We start from the raw sequence: 7,450 nt of genomic DNA, 5'->3' as shown, positions 1-7,450 counted from the left end.
TCTTTATCCTTTGCAAGAAAGGCCTGTGAGCTGTGCAGACCCCAGGTAAGCTTCACATTCAGAAAGCTTTGGATGGCCCTCATCCATTTCTGCTGTTTTTATTAGCTGTTGAGCCAGCTTTGACTCATTGTAACCTCATGGATGACCAACTAAAGATGTGCCTGATGCAAACCATGGTCTTTCCAGTTGCTTCTTATGTATCTGGAAGCTGGACAATGAATAAAGATGACTGATGAAGAATAATTGATGCATTTGAAATGTGATCTTGAAAAAGAGTACTGAATATCCACTTCACCAAAGAAGACATTCAGATGGTTAACAAACGCATGAAGAAGTGTTCAGAATCCCTAGGCCCTAAGAGAGCTGCAAATCAAAACAACGATGAGATACCATCTTGCCCCAGTAAGAATAGCAAAATTTAACAGAACAGAAAACACCAAATGCTGGTGAGGTTGTGGAGAAACTGGAGCAATTATTACTGTTGGTGGGAATGTAAAATGGTGCAACCACTATGGAAGGCTGTATGGCACTTTCTCAAAACGTTGGAAATAGAAATGCCATTTGACCCAGCAATTCCTCAACTGGGAATACACCCTAAAGAAACCATAACTGCTATCCAAGCAGATATATGCACACCCGTGTTTATTGCAGCTTTGTTCACAATAGCAAAGAGTTGGAAACAACCTCAAGTGCCCATCAACAAACGAATGGATAGAGAAGCTGTAGTCCATTCACACAATAAAATGTTATGCTGCCTTGAAAAACAATGAACTCATGAAATATTATACAAAATTGGTGACCCTGGAGTACATTATGCTAAGTGAACTATCTCAGCATAGAAGGACAAATATTGCATAGTGTCACTGTTGTAAAATGGGACTGACATTGGGGTTAAGGGAAGACTGAGAAAGAGGGGATAAATAATGTATACTGCACTGAAACAGATGAAGGAAAAAAATTGTTTAAAAGGGATATATGTTTAGGTATTATTGTCATGACAGGAGTCCAGAACGAAGGTTGCATAGTGGAGTGGACTTGGGGCGAGGGGTTGTATAACAGTGAAAGACTTGTTCTTTTACTTTTCAAAGAGAAGAGCGAATTGGGGGGAAGGAGTAGGCAGGGGGGAAAAGTGTAACAATGAATGACTGGAAATCCAAAGTCTCTGTAAATGTCCATTATAATTAAGAAAAAAATTAAATAAAAAAAGAGTATTGAATATCACAGCTTGCTGAAAGAACACACAAATTTGGATGACATGCAAACAGGGCTCCTTGGAGGCAAGGATGGTGAAACTTGCCTCATAAAGGCTGGACGTGTTGTGAAGAGGAGTAAAGGAACTTGTGCTGGGGAAAGCAGAGGGTTAATTAAAGACAGCATGCTCTTCATGAGATGAACTGATACAGTGAATGCAACAATGGACTTGACCATGGTGGAGGATGGAGCAGGACTGGGCAACGTTCTACTGTAGTTCATAGGGTTGCTATGAAGTCTAGTCAACTTGACGGCACCGAACAACAAAAGGAAGGCCAGCAATAAGCAGGATGAGAACCAGTACCAGAGAAGTCTGAGAGGAACGGCAGGGGGCCGTTTCCCAGGAGAGTGGCTGGCCTGAATTAGGATTGAATTGTTCCCATTTCTGGCCTTAATTTTGACCTCACACCTGTGCCTTCACCGATGGCCCGCGTGTTTCCATGCTTCCTATAAACACCAGCATCCCATGGGCAGATCCATGATTGCTTTTTTGGCTCAACCCTCCTCTTTTGAGATTGATCCTTGTTGATACGTGACGCTCCAGCTGACACACTGTCGTGGCGATGGAGGGTTCCGGAACATGAATGTGTCACTACTCATCGAGTCACCCTCCTGATGATGGACACCGAGGTGGTTTCCAATTTTTCCTCCCCTTGCCCACCCAAGCTGTGGGGACCTTCTTGTAGTCATTGACACCCCCTGGCTTACAGCACTTTTGAAAAACAAAGCACGTGAAGACAGAGAGCCAGCGATACCTGTCAAATCGTTCAGTGGGGTCTACAGTTGACGACGATGATGCTAACAATACAGCTCACAGGTGCCAAGCGCTTGCCTCGTTCCTGGACCCTTTAGTACGTGGTCTCCACTTGTCCTCAGAGTCTAAAAGGCAGATCTCAGTGTTGTTCCTGTGCAACAGGAGACCAGAGACGCCAAGCAACTGCCCCAAGGACATCTAGCTAGTAAGGGGAACCAGAAGGCCCTCTGAGCTTAACCACTGCCCTGCACACCTGGTCTACCTCCCCCCTCCCCAGCCCACCCACCCTCCCCTCTGCTTTGTCCACAGTGAGTCCTGTTTCTTCCTTTCAACACTCCCGGCATCCCTCCACGTCCATTCCCTCTGCTCTGAATGCTTTTCCAGGTGGTAAGGAGTTGCGCTGCCAACCCAAAGGCAAGTAGCTTGAATCCACCAGCTGCTCTGTGGGAGAAAAAGAGATTGCCTTCTCCTACACAATTGAAAGTTTGTGAAAATCTACAGGAGGGGTCAGCTATGAGTCTGTTCTGTGACTCGGCAGCACCCACCACCACCACCACCACCACCTCCACTGCTCCTTTTCTGGATTCTGCCCGGACCGTTTTCTACTTTTTTTTGGTTTTTCCCCCCCCTTTGCAGCATTCAGTACACATACAATGAATTCATCATCTCATGGTAGTTTAATGCCTGTGTGTCTCATGGGCAGGCAGGTCCTCGGTCTTGTCCCTCTCTGTACCCTTGGCACCTGGCCCAGCAAAGGCACCCAGCAGGTACTCAACAAATCATTCACCCACAGAGCGTGTGTCTGTGCCAGGCCCTGGGCTGAGACTGTGACAGTTATGTTATCTATTAATCCTTACAAGTCTCTCTCTCTCTCTTTCTTTTTCTCCCCGTTGTGTACTGTGGAACGAGATTGACTGGCACAGGAGGAGATTGCCCCTCCTTCTCCAGCGGAACATCTAGTGGCTTTGAGCCACGCACCTTTAGGATTGCAGTGCAGCTTCTTGCCACTAGCCCACCAGAGCCCCCTACATGTACCTCTTAAAGGAGGGCCTGTGGCCATTATTTTATAGAAGAACCGGAGAGGGGAGGCTCAGAGACGGCAAGTGCCTTGCACAGGGTCACACAGCAAGGATGAGTAGAGTAGGATTTGAGGACAGTGCTGCCTCTTTCCTCGTTCCCACCAGCTGTTTGACTCGTATCAACCCTAACTGTGCCCCATGGGATTTTTGGTCAGTGAAAGAGACAAAGACCCTCCCTGGAGATGGATTGACTGCAGCAAGAGACTCAAGTATCGCAGAGATGCTGAGGATGGCACGGGACAGGACTGGGCTCAGATCCACTGCTCATAGTGTTGTTATGAGTGACAGTCCACAAGTCTTTCTTCTGAAGTGCCTCTGGGGAGACATGAACTCCCCAACTTCGGGTGAGCAGGGGGGTATTTTAACCATTTGTAACCCAGGTACATCTCCAGAGCTTGGAGATGACGCCATGATTTCACAAATGGGAAACTGAGGCCAAGAGTGGGACCAAGATTTGCTAGCCATCTTTAAGGCTGCCCAGGCTCCACCATCCCATCAGAAAGCATAGGATGTCTTGTCTCTCTCTGAATGTTGGGGACTCCTGCCTGAGTACCCCGCTGAGAAGGCAGAGCAGTTTGAGAGGCGTGGCCCGAGAAGTGTCTGTCACCGTGGCTGGACACTCAAGAAGGCCCCAGCCCCATTCCCATTATCCAGGTCATCAGGCTGAAGTCACTGGGCAGAGGAGGGAGGGCCCATCGCAGCCGGGGGCAGTCAGCTGGCCGGGCTGCGGGGGGCCGCAGGGGCCCCGGGAGCTGTCACCATTGACTGATGGATGGGGACAGCTTCCAGTCGCTGGCCATCCCCGCCACGAGCCCCATGGCCATCTCTGCAGCCGCCCACGCTGGCCTCCCGCCCGCCCGGTGCGCTGCTTTGAACATGCAGAATGCCTTTTGTTTCCGCAGCCAGAACGGGGCAGTCTGATGTTGAGGGGCCTCTTTCAGAGGCAGAAGTGCCTGCTGGGGCTTCCCCTTGCCCTCGGACCCCTGAACTCTTCTAATTACCTGTGGGCCGGAGGGTCCTGCTGGGCCAGCAGGAATCTGTGCACAGAAAAGAGAGGCTGTATGAGCCAGCATCTCAGCCCTCCGAGGTGCGCCCCAAGAGGGGAGAAACTGAGGCCCAGAGGGGGCAATGGCTTTGCCTGTGATCACACAGCAAGTTAGGAGGGTTGAGCTAGATCTTTCATGGAAGTTTAAACAAACACTTAGAATTCTCACCCCCTCCCCCATTAACCTATTATATGCCTTTAAAGAGCAAGGGTGTCAGTTTAAAGACTAAGGTGTGCCTTATCCAAGCCATAGTATTTTCAGTTGCGTCGTGTGTATCTAAAAGTTGGGCAATGCATACGGAAGACTGAAGAAGAATTGATGCTTTTGAATTGTGGTGTTGAAAAGTATTGAAGAGACTGCCATAGGTTGCCAAGAGAACAAACAAGTCTATTTTGAAAGAAGTATAAGGAAAGTTCTCCTTAGAGGCAAGGATGATGAAGCTTCGCCTCACTGACTTGGGAGGAACCAGCCCTTGGTGAAAGATATGATGCTGGAAAAGTTCAGTAAAAGAAAGGAAGACCTTCAATGACACAGATGGACGATATAAAGGGCTTGAGTGTTATCAGAGATTGTGAGGATGGTTCAAGATAGGGCAAGGATTCGAACCGTCAGCTCGACAGCACCTAACAGCCGCATTTTGTGCCCTGGTGGCTCAACTGTTAAACATTTGCCTGTTAACCCAAAGTTTGCTGGTTTGAACTTAGCCAGTGGTTCGAAAAGAGACTCTACTCCTCTTTGTAAAGGAGCCCCTAATAGCAAGAAGCTGCACCGCAAGCCCAAACGCACACGATTTGAGGCAACCAGCTGGTCTGCGGGAGAAGGATTGGTAATCTCGTCCTGTGTGATTAACTGCTCTGAAAATCTGCCAGAGGGTCAGCTATGGGTCATTTCTGACTCTATGGCACACAACAACAGCTCCTAGAAAGATTCAAACACTCATTGCTGTTGTGGTTGTGTGCCAGCGAGTCACTTGTGACTCATAGCGACCCTGTGGGTAACAGCCCTGAACCCTGCTCTATCCTGAGCCAACCTTATTGTCACACCTGTGCTTCTGATACAGGCCATGGTCTTTGCTATCACTTGTTATATGCATCAGAGAGTTGGACAATGACTAAGGAGGATAGAAGGAGAATTGATGCCTTTGAGCTGTGGTGCTGGAGAAGAGTACTGAGGGTATCATGGACTGCTAGGAAAACAAACAGATTCATCCGGGAGAGGGTTAAACTGGGTGGCTCCTTGAAGGCAAGGATACTAAGTCTCTGTCTAACATACTTGGGACATGTTGCAAGGAGGGACAGATCCTTGGAGAGGGACATCATGCTTGGTAGGGTGGAGGGACAGTGCAGAAGGGGAAGGCCCCCTATGAGGTGGATTGACTGGGGTAATTGGGATGGGTGTATCGGAGATGGTGTGATTGGCACAGGACAGAGCAGAGTTTAGGGATGTTGTACATAGGGTCGTTATGAGTCGCAAGTGACTCGACGGCACATAACAACAACAACAACAACAACCCCCATTACCTCAGTCACTGAGTCAATCCACCTCATCGAGGGTCTTCCTCTCTTGCACTGTCCCTCCACCCTCCCAAGGACTTGGTCTCTCTTTGCAACATGCCCAAATTGCCCATCTTTCTTCCTGGATGGGGAAAACATCTATGGAGCTGCTGGTGGATTCAAACTGCCAGAAAGGCACTGACTTTAGATCAACAAAACAACAATGACAACCTGAAAAAGCCTATGGGACAGTTGTATTCTTGTCACACGCGGTCACTCTGAGTCAGAATAAACTCTATGGTAACTCATAACAACAATGCTATGTGCCAGGCAATCGCTACCCACTGTCTTATTGAGCCAGACAGATCTGCTTCCGGGCTGGTGTCTTTGGAAGGTTCATTTTGTCTCCGAGCCTCAATACCTTCGTCTGTGAGCTGCACTTTGATATGAGCAACTCCTATACAAATGAAGAATAGGTCAGTGGAAGAGAAGCAGACCCACAACAAGATGAATCAACACAGTGGCTTTAAGAATGGGTTTGAGCGTATCAGATATGGTGAGGAGGGTGCCGGATGCGGCTAGGCTCAGATCAAGGTTCATAGGGTTGCTGTGAGTCACAGTCAGCTTGATGGCACTTAGCAACAATAACAAAAAAAGGAGATGTGAGTGAGATTCAGTGTGGAACGTCAAGAGTTCCAGCCAAGTTGGGAGACCACTGAGTCAGCAGATGCGTATAGGGAGAGGGTAGTGGTGGGAGTAGAGTTGGGGCGAGATCATAGACTGGGATCCCACCCAGCCCAGCTTGTGGGGAAAGTAGGGCTGCAGAGGTCACCTCTCAGGCCACTGTAACAAAATGAGAAACTAGTTATCTTTTCAATTGTGGAGGCTGGGAGTTCAAGATCAAGGTGCTAGCCTGGTCAATTTCTCCTAAGGTTTCCTGGGAGAATGTCTTCCCACCTCTTTTTCCTCATTTCTGGAAGCTCAACTCTTCCTTGGTTGACACTATAGTGCCATGGAGGACCCTCTGCCTGTTCCTTGTCCCTGTGCTTCATCCCTTTTGTTTTTTATGTCATTGGTTTGCTTACAACAATTCCTAAACATTGTATTTTATACATTCATGTAGATTGCATTTTGTAGAATAACTATTGATCTATGCCTATTCCCCCCATTCTTTTAAAGTTCTCATGGATTTTTTCCCATTCTTTCACCCCACCCCCTGCCCACCAATCTCTGTTGCCTTAATGATTCCCCCCTCTTCCCCTGCTCCCCTTTTCTTGTCCTCTTTTGAACATTTATGTAAGGCTTACTCATATTCTTTTATAAAGATACCAGTCACATAGGAATTATGCAGTATTTGTCCTTTTGTGACTGAGATATTTCACTCAGCATAATGCTTTCCAGGCTCACCCATCTTGTGTAGTGTTTTATAAGTTCATTGTTTTTCAGTGTTGCATAATATTCCATTGTGTGACTGTACCATCGTTTTTCTATCCATTTGTTTGTTGATGGGTGCTTGGGCTACTTTCATCTCTTTGCTGTTATGAATAACGCTGCAATGAACATGGGTACATGCATACATCTGTTTGAGTCATGGCTCTGGTTTCTTTAGGGTATATTCGCTGTAGTGGAATTGCTGAGTGAGATGATATTCTATTTTCAGCTTTTTGAGGAAGTTATCAATCAGGCTGCCTTCCACAGTGGCTGTACAATCCCACCAGCAGTGAATAAAAGTTTCAATCTCTCCACAACCTCATCAGCAATTATTTGTTATTTGCTGTCCTGGTTGAACTTAAACTTATCAATCAATCAATCAATAAAACTTTATAT

This window comes from Elephantulus edwardii, unplaced genomic scaffold (genome assembly GCF_000299155.1).
Source record: "Elephantulus edwardii isolate Elephantulus edwardi_28Jun2011 unplaced genomic scaffold, EleEdw1.0 scaffold00089, whole genome shotgun sequence".
Taxonomy (NCBI): Eukaryota; Metazoa; Chordata; class Mammalia; order Macroscelidea; family Macroscelididae; genus Elephantulus; species Elephantulus edwardii.
The sequence above is the reverse complement of the archived record's forward strand: the minus strand, read 5'-3'. Positions refer to the sequence as shown.